The sequence below is a fragment of the Thermobia domestica genome, chromosome 8 (genome assembly GCF_964235325.1).
Source record: "Thermobia domestica chromosome 8, izTheDome1.hap1.1, whole genome shotgun sequence".
Taxonomy (NCBI): Eukaryota; Metazoa; Arthropoda; class Insecta; order Zygentoma; family Lepismatidae; genus Thermobia; species Thermobia domestica.
In genome coordinates this window covers 158950142-158962541 of record NC_137461.1, presented here as the reverse complement: position 1 = coordinate 158962541, position 12400 = coordinate 158950142, and the positions used below count along the sequence as shown (strand labels likewise).

Genomic DNA, 12400 nt, shown 5'->3' with positions numbered 1-12400 from the left:
TAAAGATGCATTACTCATTACACAATACACTCCAATAATAAATATGTTTAAAATCTTCTTTTATCTCGCCCTTCGTAGACCTCTCGTGACACGGAAGGGTTCTGATAACTTCTAGACGAAAGAAAAAATCAGGGTATGAATTTTGTACATACATTTACAAAACGAGACGAGAAAATCTTTTTCAGAATCAAGACGAGATGAGAAAGAATTCTTCGAAAGGAAATTAAATCTTTAAGTTTTACGTCCGGCGGTTATGCTGTCGAGGCTAAAGGAAACGGTGATGGTAAGAAATGAATGAAATGTGGAATGAAGAAACTGGGAGGAAATGGGAAAGCTCCGAGAAAACCTACGCACACGGTGTTTGTCGATCACAATACTCACTTGGCGCGAGGGGAGCGCGGTGGCTCAGTGGTAGAGTGTTAACCTCCGGTGCTTGGGGTCCCTGGTTCGATCCCAGCTCGCGCCGTGTGGAGTTTGTGGTGGACAAACACCATGCTCGTGGGTTTTCTCGGGTTCTCCCGTTTCCTTCCACTTTATTCATTCCACCATTTCACTCATTTCTCATAATCACCGTCTCCTTTAGCCTAACCGGCATAAGCGTGGGACGTAAAATTCAAAGATTTCATTTCATTTCTTAACTTGGCGCGAGCTGGGATCGAACCAAGAAATCATACAGCAGAGATGAACGCTCTACCACTGAGCCACTGAGGCCCAGAATTATTCGAAAATCAAAAGAAACTGATTCATGTGCGTGAGCGTCACATGGACTTTGCAAGCCACTCCTTTCTTTAATACGAGTGAATGTTTTATTTAGTAGCTGGGCGATAAAGACGTTTATCAGCAGATACATTTCATTTCTTATATCAGAGAGAATGTGTGTGTCTTGTTTGTTGTTAGTGGTAGTGTTACTTGATGTATTATTCGTTTAATTGGACTTTCGCAACCGTCATGCCATAACCTACAGATAACAAGTGTTAGTGTCTGGATCTGTTAAGCAGCATTGCATGTTATTTTGTGTTACATATCAAGATCTAACTTTATTTTACAGGATAATCACGGTAAGCATAGTATTTGTTTATTAGTAAAAATGTTTTTCTGTTTAGTTAAAAATGTTTCCTTACAACTACTATATGCATTTGTGATTATATTATACATAAGTAAGGAATTATTACAATGTAGAAGTTGGCTTATTTCATCCAGAAATTTGATAGTTTCCAAAGCGTCTTACGTAATATCATTCGTGTGATTTTCAGTTAATTTCATGCAAAACTACAACGCCTAAGCAAAGTGACTGTAGCTGTGTATACACTCGTTTACGATACCGATCAAGCAACTGCCATTAACTATGGATAGGTAAATATTATTTAGAGGTTGGACATTAAACGGCTGTTATCTACGAGTTCATAAACATAATTTAACATAAGCGTACTCATACAAAATTACAGCTCCACAACGACTCAGTGATAGTGTGTTCACTTCTGGCTGGTTGAGTCCCTGGTTCGATAAAAGCTCCCGCCAAGTGGACTTTGTGGTAGACAAACACCATGTACATGGGTTTTCTCGCAGTTCTTCCGTTTCCACCCACTTTCGTTATTCTACTATATCAGTGTTATTTCAGAAAGAAAAATGTTCTGGGGGGCACACTTAGTGTTCCAGGGGTTCTGCTGGTACTATTCCATTTATTATATTGTAGACGGATTATTTGGTCTCCTTCGGGGGACACTCTCAGAGCTCCGGGGGGAAACGCCTCCCAAAAAACATGGCTGGAAGAAATACTGCTACCATGATCATCTCATATCACCATCTTCCTTAGCCTTGATGGAATATCTTTGGACGTTAAAATTTAAAAAGAAAGTTACAGTACGTTCTATGGATTATTAATTGTTTCTAAGTATTTATCGCAGACAACCTGAGCATATGCCATACCACTATCGTTCGGCAGCTCTGTATAGTCAGTAAGGTGAAAAATTTCACTCCTGAGTACCTCATGAACTCACACAGCCCAACAGAACCACTGTCTGAATATGCAGAGTTCTCTGGGTATAAGAAATAATAGGGGGAAGTTGCCTGCATCTGATTATCAGTTTTGATGAAAATGGATCTCCTTCGTCAATTGTAAATGATCAGGACAATGGTTGGATAGTGATCAACGTCCAGGAATGTTTCCTAAGCAACCTCTTTACTCACAGGTGTTGTTGCTGGTATGGTGGTCTAAGATGGCAATGATCTATGTAGCATAATCACTGATAGTTGATTAAGTTGATTTTGAGTTTAACGTCCAATTCAGCAGCGAGGCTATGTGAGACGTGGACCTACTGATTAACGTGGAATCCGAATCACATGAGCTCCCGCCGAGACATAATCACTGATAGGTTTATAGAAAAGGGGGAGAATGTATATATAATGATTATTGATTTAGGGATACTTTAGAAACCATGATATATTTAAATGCTTTGATAAAAAGTGCTAAAGAGAGTTAGAATACAATGAAAAGGTGAAAAACATAATTTTTTAAAAGTGCTGTACATAAACCAATACGTTAGATTCGAAATAGAAGAACAAATGATAGGGGTAACCTAATTTTAAAAATGTTTCTGACGGATGTTTCGTTTCAAACTAACATGATTCACTTTCTGTTTAGAAGATACTACCCTGATGACGTATGACTAATATAGTGGTTAGGTAGGCCTAGTAGAAGGATTAGATACGCCTTGTTTGGGAAAATTGCATTATCAAGAAGGAGTAACATGAATTGGTGCAAAGATATAGGATCGATACGAGAGGGTATGACATGCGAAAGATTATAATTTTAAAGGGATGGCGTATGCGTGGGCCTAGCAACACGTTCAGTTCGGAGTGCTGACAAATACTGCTAGAGCGCAATTTACGCAGCCCTCAAATAGTGGAGCGTCGACAAGCTGCAATATAATGATACGACTGCGTTCGAACAGGGCTACAGGGTTTGTATGATAAGTAATGAGACCAGGTCTGGAAACATTGTTTTATTGATCTGATCTGTACAGGGACTTAAAAGCTTTCGAAGTACTCTCCTCTTGCGTCGATGCACTTCTGCAATCGATGTTTCCACGCTGCAAACGCCCCCTGGAAGTCAGCAGCCGGCATGTCCTTTAGAAATGTGGTCACGGCTGCTTGGATGGCTGTGACGTCTGCAAAACGGGTTCCTTTCAAGCGTGGCTTCAGCTTCGGGAAGAGGAAGAAGTCGGCCGGGCTCACATCTGGGCTGTAGGGTGGTTGTGGAAGGACTTCCACCCCAATCCGGGTCAAAAAGGAGGTCACTAAGAAGGCGGTGTGGGCAGGGGCATTGTCGTGATGCAACTTCCACCGGCTAGCGATCGCCGGTCTTTTCCGCTTGACGCTCCTGTGCAGTCTCTCAAGGACTTGTTTGTAGAAGGCGGCGTTGACGGCTTGTCCTTGGGGTACAAACTCCTTGTGGACCACCCCCACATTGTCAAAAAAAACAATCAACATTGTTTTCACCTTTGACTTCGACATTCTGGCCTTCTTGGGGCGCGGGGACGCAGGAGTGTGCCACTCCGCGCTTTGACGTTTCGTTTCAGGGTCGTACTGGAACACCCACGACTCGTCACCTGTTATGACGTCATCTTCAAAGTTAGGGTCACTGTTCATGAGGTTCAACAGTTCCTGACAACAATCAACACGTCGTTGCTTTTGTTCGTCAGTCAACACTCGCGGCACCAGTTTCGCACAGATTTTTCTCATTCCCAATTGTTCCGTCACAATCTTGTGCACTGTTGTGTGGTTCATATCGAGTTCATCAGCAATCAATCTCAACGATAATCGACGGTCTGAGTTCAGGAGATCCCTCACTTTTGCCACAGTTTCGTCCGTAGTCACTGTTGTCGGGCGTCCAGCCCTCTCCAGATCCTCAACGCTTTCCCGGCCGTTCCGGAACGCACTGTGCCAACGAAACACCTGGGCTTTGGATAGGGCTTCCTCTTTGTAGGCCTCCGTGATGAGAGAAAGTGTCTGAGTAGCCGTTTTCCCCAGGCGAACGCAAAATTTGATCGCATAACGCTGTTCGATGGAACCCTCCATGTTTGTTGATTTTCCGCCGTGACAAGAATGTTCACAAGGGCTTTGTCCAAGGCTTGTCCGCGCTCCACTAAGGCTCGGAGCCAACTGACGCGCGGTGCGTTGCTTTGCTCGGACCCCCCCCCCCTACATCCTCCATCACCGACAAACCCGCTCCAGCGACACGCGCGCCGCGGCGCGGCGAGTCTCATTACTTATCATACAGACCTTGTACTTCATGTTGGCCTACGGGAAGGCGGCTTTTCTAATTACTAAATTGGTTTTACATACCAATAAAGATCATGCCGCGTTGACAGTGATGCGTGTGTGGAAGGAATGGACAGATAATGACCGTTCCCTGCAACGATCAGGCAGCAGACTTCGCAAAGTAATCACAGCACTGGGTAACAGACATCATGTCCGTATGGCCCTGATGGACTGTACAGTGTCATCCGCAGTGTTTGCTTGACACTTGAGCACGAGAGCAAGTGTGAACATGTCTGTGTCTACAGTTATACGACGTCTGTTGAACACTGAGCTGGCGGCACGTAGCCAGTCTTCGCGTCAGCCTTTAGTAATCCAGAACCAAAATCTTAAGTTAGAATGTGTGCATGAACCCCATTGCTGGAATACTGGGTGAAATATGTTCCTAGTTTCAACAGTCCGTTTCGAACTTGTCCTACACTGATGGCCGCGTAGTCTATAATTTAGTCGTTTTGTGATGATCCCAGTCTACCAGTGTCCAATTTCAAGCAACCTAAATGACAGATGTAACCATTGGGATCTCTGCGAGGGCAGTGCCAAAAGTGACTGGTATCGGTACACCAGAAAAGTTCTAAATGCCGAGATCATAACATTTCTTAAAACGATTCCGGACATCATATTTCAGCTCAGTAATACCCAGTCACATGTTTCCCGGAATATACATCTTCCTTGCAGGAATGACGGGTACCAATGCTGCCCTGGGATGTACGGTCGCTCATCAAACATGTGAAACATAATTGGCCGGCACTTTGTTCATCACGCCGCAGACAGCAGGAGACAGAAGATAACGACGACAGGAGGAGTCAACTTTTTGTATACAAAAATAGAAGGAAATGAAATCTTTCAGTTTAACGCCCCATGATAATGCACTGTAGGCTATGGAAGGGAGATGGATGATTAAAGCAAGTGAATTAATATGAAAAAAATGCTGGAATGAGAATGTGGAAGGAAACGGGAGTTTCCGAGAAAACCCACGGACACGATGTGTCCACCACAAACTTACTTGGCTGGAGACCTCGTATACAGAAAGGAAAACACACAACGCTTGTTTAAATCAATGCCACATTGTTTAAAGGATCTGATTGCAGCATGTAGAGATATCGCGCCGATCTGATTTATCAAGGTTTGTAAGTAATTGGCGTGAAGCTGGTCCACTCATTTGTTAAACATTTTTTTAAAAAATCTATACCAAAAACATGTGTTAAAAATGCACTCTTTAACTTCAATAATTACAAAAAATGTACTATTACAGAAAGTCCCGTGATTAAGTTTGTTTTGTGGGTGGAACCAGGATCATGCTTAGCCCGGCACCAGATATAATCGACCTACTCAAAAAATGCTAATTGTGAGCTCTTCAAAAACAATATTCATAAAAATGTGATTATGCTCTCCGATAACAATATTTAATTTTAAATAAAAGATCTGCTATCAGTAAAACTGTCAAAACAAAGTTCCTTTTCTAGGCGGCCCCAATGGCTGGCAAGATCCACTTCGGCATATATTTTTTAAAACCTAGTACCCCCCCCCCCCCAAAAAAATGCTCTCAAAATTCAATAATTGGAATGAATGTTCTATCAAGGAAATCCCCAAAATTGTGGACTTTTGGATAGTTTGGCCAGAATCAAGCTCCCCGAACACCACAAATAATCGATTTTTAATAATCAAGAGAACTAGGGCCGCGGTGGCTCAGTGGTAGAGCGTTCACCTCTGGTGCTTAGGGTCCCGGGTTCGATCCCAGCCCGCGCCAAGTGAACTTTGTGGTGGACAAACACCGTGTGCGTGGGTTTTCTCGGGGTTCTCCCGTTTCCTCCCACTTTCTTCATTCCACCATTTCATTCATCTCTCATCATCACCGTCTCCCTTAGCCTAACCGGCATAACTGTGGGACGTAAAACTCAAAGATTTCGTTTCACTTCATTTTTCAAAAGAACTATACCCTGGCAACTTAGAATTTTTCCGATTAGACCGTGGAGGGGAGGGAGCTTTTGCTCTCTCTCTTAACGTGGTGAAGAAATTAAGAAGTAGTAGATGTTATTTTCATTATTGCCAACTGCGAAAACATAGTATTACTAGTATTCATAACGTTTTATATGTATATAAAAGGAAAGTTATAATTTCAATGTTTCCGATCATGTTCGCAGGATATGTGGGAAAAGAAGTGGGATGTTAAACAAGAGGAATGAAAAGTGAAATAGGAGGGCAACCGAAATCCCGAGGTAACTCATTCATGCAATCCTGTTCACTAGTTCTGGTATGTTGACAGAATATATCATAACTAGGGGGAAAGGAAAGCATATCCTTTCAGGATATTTTTTAGTTTAATATACCATGATTATGCACCGAGGCTAAGGAAAACGATGATGATTAGATGGATGACAATGGTGGAATGACGAAAATGGGGGGTAACAGAAGAAGCCCAAGAAAACTCACTGATCGGTGTTTATCCCCCATAGAAAACATTTAGCGGAAATTGTGGTCGAACCAGGGATCCCATGTACCAGAGGCAAGGGTGCCGATCCTGGGAGCCGAGGGGGCCTGGGCCCCCCAAAGCTCATGTGGGCCTCCCCTAGTATATTTATGAATATACAATATTTGGCATAATTTGAATGCAATTTGTCTTAACATCCGCATATATAGAACCTTCTGTGTCTGAGTGCCCCCCAATTTTACAGAGAAATCGGCGCCCTTGACCAGAGGTGAGTGCCCTACCACTGAGGCACCACAGCCACTTCAGGATTTTTGTATATCTTAATATGGTATTTTTTTTTTTTTTTTTTAATAATACCTTCTTGAAGGCAGCTTTGCGTACACCACTGTTCTTCACTACAAAATACATATAGCACGATGCGGAATTGAAACACGAATTTTACTCTATTTTTAAAAAGTGCACTCCAGGCCGATAGCTAGGAAGTGATTAAGGGATAAGACCTCCGTTGAGCCACTTGAGTCTCCTTGGAACTTTCAGCTATTTGTTCGTATGTAAGTGTGAATGTAATGTGAACTCAGCCTCTCAAAAATGATCTTGGTCTTCCTGTCTTAGTGTTCTTGCTACGACCTGGTACACTCTACATGCAATTTCAGGAGTATTTTCGCTGGTAGGTAGGGGTAAGACTGAGGGGGAACAAGGGGAACATTGTTTCTCCACTTCCAAAAATACGAGAGCATACTGAAAGTCGTGGGCAACATGTTTTCACAACCGTAATCTTTAGTTGAAAGTGAAACTAAGTATATCATATCAATCTACAGACTTTTCTTTCTTTCTTTCTTTACAGACGTTAACGCTATTTGTTGCTAGCACGTGACCAGGCAGGATTTCTAAAATGGCGGGCAGCGATGTTTTGTTTCGACAGCGTGCTGAGATTCACCTACTTCTGAAATTCACCGCAGACTGCAGCATGGAGTTGTGTGCATGGATGCCAGCAGTGTTAGGAAGTGGGTGAAACATTTTAAGGATGGAAACACGAATATCGAAGATGAGCCTCGCAGCGGACCCCTTCGAACTGCCTCCACGGAACGCAACAAGGTAAGGGTTGATGAGCTGATTAGGGAAATAGGCGTATCACTGTGAATGAAATCGCTGCAAAACATTTTGTTGGACATAGTGCGGTGCAAGAAATGATTAACAGCTTAGGTTATCGAAAAGTTTGTGCCCGTTGGGTCCCACATTTATTAACCGAGGACCACAAACGTCAAAGACTAACTATTGCCCAAACCCTTCTTCAGAGATTTCGACATGAAGGTGATGACTTTTTGACGAGTATTGTGACTGGAGATGAAAGTTGATTCCATCATTATGAACCTGAAACAAAACAACAGAGTATAGATATAGAATGGCGCCACTTGAATTCGCTACTGAAGAAGAAAGCGAAGACAGTGCAATCGGTAGGGGAGGTTATGGGCAGCGTCTTCTGTGATGCACAGGGTTGCATTCTGGTTGACTTTCTTGAGCCTGGACAAACCATAAATTCTGCCCGCTACATTCACACACTTTTGAAGCTCCGTCGTGCTTTGCGTAATAAACGTCCTGGTAACAAATCTTCCTTCAACAGAATAATGCGCGTTCGCATACTAGATTTGGGTGGAAAACACTTCCACATTCTCTCTACAGCCCCGACTTTGCACCGTCCGACTACCATCTTTTCGGTTTTGTAAAGGAAAAGATGCGAGGCCTTCGCTACGAGACACTGGAGGATATTCAGTAAGCAATGCGTCAGTGTCTACAGGCAGCTGGAACGGAATTCTATCGCAAGAATATCTTCAAACTTGCAGAACGATGAGAAAAATATGTGCAAGAAACGAAGATTATGTGGAAAAGTTAAAAAAAAAAAGTCTGTAGATTGAGATGATATATTTAGTTTCACTTACAATTAAAGATTACTGTTGTGAAAAAAAAATTGCTCACGACTTTCAATATGCCCCTTGTATAACTTATCTCCACTTCCTAAAAATTACAACGAGAAAAGGTAGGCACGGAGGACGGCGTGACGTCATGCGTCCCCTACCTTTTCAGATCCACTTTTACACTTGTTGGTAGGACCATCTACTGCTGTTCTTAGAATCCATTATGTAATCATTTTTATTTAAATAAGTTAATCAACTGCAAGCAGGTTGTGAGCAGTATTCTGTGGAAGAATTGGTACAATTTATGCCACAGATTTTCTTCTTGACAAACAAACATCACATGCTCTGCATCCTACCCAACACAGGGCAAATTTAAGAATGTAGACAGTCTGTGGTCAGAATAAAAACACCCAGTGTGAGACCAATCGAAATTATATAGGGTGGCCAGAAGGCAATGATTAAAAAGCCGGACTTTATGAATTTGTAAACCTTTGCCCCACATATGACAATTCAATCCATTAATTGCGTTTAGACATCTTTGACTCAAGCAAGCTGGGAAAGCAACATTTACATATAGCTACATTTACATGTTAAAATTCTTACCTCATTGATATATCTATACTCCTCGAGCGGCTTTCAATAGACGCTTGTTCCGCAAGAATTCTTTAATTATGTCACTGCACGTACCATTCTCACTTTTTCCTTCAATGGTGAAACAAGCTTGATGTTCGGACTTAACTGTAGAGATATTAAGTCGGTTGCGTTCTTTTGTCCAAGCAGCATTCATTAATGAAAATACCCGTTCGCAGCAAGCATTACTACTTTGTATGGAAAGAATATATGAACCGACTTTTTTCAAATTCTTAAAACCTTTTTTGCTTGGTGTTTTCGCACATTCGAAAACTTCTAAATACCTTTCTACTACAGTTGTACAGTTCTGAACACATCTAAGGCTGCTACTTCTTGAAACACCTTGAATTCTTCGTAAAGTCCATCCACGTTAATGGATTTAATATTACAGCCTCAACAGAACTAACAAAATCTTCAAAAGAACAGTCGGGATTTTCAAGGGAAAGCAACGAGAGTCTCTTATGTAAACTTATTTTCAGAGAAATTATACCGATCGCGATTAAATTGACAAGCCTGTTCATAAAAAAAAAAAAAAAAAAAAAAAAAAAAAAATCTCACCTTGTTTTATCACAAGGAACTAATAGCATCATCTTAGAATTAACATTAATAATGGAAAGTTAAACGTTTATAATGAGACAACTGAAAAGCAGGACAAATGGGCGTCCGGCTCGATTACTAAGCCGGACACGGGACAGAACCGCCAAAAGCCGGACTGTCCGGCCTAAAGCAGGACATCTGGCCGCCCTAAAATTATACATTTTATTATGAGAGACGCCTTCATTGTCCATTATTGTACAGTTGAAAATCTGCAGTCTGGGATTTTGTAAAGGTGCTATTGAAATGTAGTTTTTATACTTGTATGAATAGTTGGCAACAGCGCTTAATAATAATATAGTAGTAATATAACCTGCATAATTTTTGACAATTTCAAGCTTAATGTTTTCTTTCTTTTTAAACGAAGAATTGTAGGGTTAATTCTCAGTGACTGAACTTCGAGCTTACAGTATAAAATACATATTTCATTCATCAGATAACTATGGTTTATAATGGTAACTTCTGAAACTAATTAAAATTACAAAGCCAATTAACTTTATCCTTTTGTGACTCCATGTGAAGCTTATGCACTTCTCGGCGCAGTAAGGAGCTCCCTTATGACTAGGCTAGGGATGGCCAAAATTTTCCGGAATCCGGATTCCGGAAATTTTGTTTTCCGGAATCGGAAAATTTACTTTCCGGAATTCGGAAAAATTCCGGATTTCGGAAAAATTCCGGAATTCGGAAAAATTCCGGAATTCGGAAAAATTCCGGATTTCGGAAAAAATCCGGAATCCAGAAAAATTCCGGATTTCGGAAAAATTCCGGAATTCAGAAAAAATCCGGATTTCGGAAAAAATCCGGAATTCGGAAAAATTCCGGAATCCAGAAAAATTCCGGAATTCGGAAAAATTCCGGAATTCGGAAAAATTCCGACATTCGGAAAAATTCCGGATTTCGGAAAAATTCCGGAATTCAGAAAAAATCCGGAATTCGGAAAAAATCCGGATTTCGGAAAAAATCCGACATTCGGAAAAAATCCGGAATTTTTCCGAAATCAGGAATTTTTCCGATTTTACTTTCCGGATTCCGGAAAGTAAAAATTCTGGAATTGGCCATCCCTAGCTAGTAGCTGTTAAAAGAGAAACACAATAATGAATATATATACTGTATTAGTTTCTTGTAGTTGGATATGTCTTTATCACTTACGTAGACAATTGCTACTGCAGTTATTTACTGTTTTATAAGGGTCTTATTTTCACACACAAAAAAGTCGCCGGTATGTCTCAAACATTATCGCGTTCCCACCTACAGCTACTCCAAAGCACTGCAAACTACTTTGTAACCAGGCGAAAGGCAGTGGAGGAAAAGAAATCTCAACAAATGTTCTAATAACATTCGCTTATTGTCAACATACCTACAGTGAGCGCAGAAAGTGTTCGTACACCGTGCATACTTTATATTGAAAACAGCTAGCATGAGAACGGGAGGTGGAAAATATATATATAACCAGAATTAAGACTACACATCCATACATTTTATTTCTATATACAAGAGAAAGGCCAAACAAACACAATCACTGTTTTGTTCAGAAGAAAAGAGAGAATTCCTTTTTTGTAAACGCAAAATGTCACCGTACACTTATGCTTGAATTAGTGCTTATAAAGTATATTACGTTATTTAATATTTTGTGGGATTACCCTGTGCGTTAATGATTGTCTGTAGTCTTCGTGGCATTGATTTCACCTGTAGTAGTTCGTAGTTCTGTAGCTTCGGGACTGATTATGTCCCATTCTTCTTGAATAGCTTTTCTTAGGCCTTCTTTAGTAGAGACAGGGCCGGCGCGAGAGAGGGTCGAGCCGTGCCACCGCCCAGAGCGGCAAGTCTAATGGGCGGCAAAATTTGAAAAAGAAAAGAATACTATCAAAATATAATGCTTCGTAATAGGCTCACATGGAAAAATAAGATTGTGTTAACCTGAGAATGTAATTGAACTTACTTCACTCACATTCAAGAAATACTCTCTCAGGAAATTCAGAGCATTCCTCCTCGTTTTCAATTATCAAACTACTAGCCACAGGTATCTCGTTCAATATTTCCCTTGCAGCAGTGTAGATAGGATTTTGAGCTAGAGTGCATAAGATTATCACGGTGTCTTTTTATATTTTTTTCTATTCAATAATGTTCTAACACTCCGCTCCAAGTATGCAAAAGGTACACTCCCACTTGAGACAGGCCGTTCTAGCCTGTAGCATTCAGGGGCGGATCCAGGACGGACTTCTGGGGGGCGGTGGGTTGTAATACTGCTACTTAGAGCTACTTTTAAGAGCGTCAAAAAATAAACTATATATTTTATTTATATATAAAATAAAAAAGTTTCCTCTTCTGGGGGGGGGAGATCGCCCGATCGCCCCCCCTGGATTCGCCCCTGGTAGCATCTAGAGACATTTAGGTTCTAATAGCGAGTTTTTGACCAATTTACAAATTGTTCATTCCGAATATAGTAAATCGTACAGCGTATTATTTCTTGAGAAATGTTTCATTTTTTGTATAGCTAAAAAAAAGTTTATGACTTTTT

The 12400-nt window shown here is 41.1% G+C and overlaps 1 protein-coding gene across 1 annotated transcript in view; it reads left to right on the top strand.

The window, feature by feature from the left end:
- Nucleotides 1-824: 824 nt before the first annotated feature.
- LOC145693310 (alpha-tocopherol transfer protein-like) overlaps nucleotides 825-12400 on the top strand; it is a 90369-nt gene continuing 78793 nt past the window's right edge. The window contains exon 1 of the mRNA XM_081769177.1: nucleotides 825-1058. The gene's annotated coding sequence lies outside the window, so the exon portion shown is untranslated. The remainder of the gene's footprint in view (nucleotides 1059-12400) is intronic.